The sequence below is a fragment of the Pteropus vampyrus genome, unplaced genomic scaffold, assembly GCF_000151845.1.
Source record: "Pteropus vampyrus isolate Shadow unplaced genomic scaffold, Pvam_2.0 Scaffold320, whole genome shotgun sequence".
NCBI lineage: Eukaryota > Metazoa > Chordata > Mammalia > Chiroptera > Pteropodidae > Pteropus > Pteropus vampyrus.
This window is the reverse complement of record NW_011889101.1, coordinates 179307-180182: the sequence shown is the minus strand read 5'-3', so window position 1 is coordinate 180182 and position 876 is coordinate 179307.

Sequence of the window (876 nt, the reverse complement as noted above, 5' to 3'; positions counted from 1 at the left end):
CCAGAGGTCACGCAGCAGAAAGGAGGTGCAGGCTAACGCCCTTGACTTAGCTTTCCAGCTTTAGAGCTGGCTGCAGAGGAGGGGCCCGAGGGGGCCGTCCTGTCTATCCTGCTACCAGCGGCCCCCCCGTCCTGGAGAAGCCCTCCCCCATGCGCCTTGCCGTCTGTTCCCACACCCGAGGGCAGGCCCTGTGCCTGGGCCTGCAGGACCTGGCTATGGGGTCCTGGGCCCGAGTGCTCGGACCCCAGCACACCGCTCCTGGGCCTGGGAGGCCGTGCAGGTGCCCTGGCCACCATGACTCACTCGGAGAACGGGGCTGCACGCTCCCCTGTGCCTCGGTGTCCCCATCGCTCAATGGGTACGGTGGCGTTCCTGCTGCCTACCTCACGGAGCTGTCCTGAGGAGGCATGGCAAAGGGGACGCAGAAGCCAAAGCCACCTGGGACAGCCAGTGCCACCGTGACGCGGGGGAGGGCGGTGTGGGTGTGGGGGGAGTGCAGCCGGGCAGTGGACCTGCAGGCCAGGAGCAGCTCCTTCAGGGCAGGGCTTCCCAGCCTGTGGGGCCACCAAAGGCAGCTGGGTCTCCAAGGTTAAGTCCCCCGAGAGCAAGGCCAGGCGGGCCGGACCTTGCCCTGTGGCCCAGACCATGGTCTCCTCCCTCCCTGTCTGTCCCCTGGGGCAACTACCTCCTCAGCATGCAGGCCAGCATCCTGTTGTGGCCAAAGCTTGGGGAGGAGGGGGCCCCTGGGCCTGGAGCGCAGGGCCTGTCTGCACAGAGGCCGGCGGGGTCAGAGCGGCCAAGGCCGGCCTTGCCGCCCTGGCCTCACTCCAGTGGGAAGCTCTGGCTGCCTCTGGGGCCGGATTTTCTCACAAGACC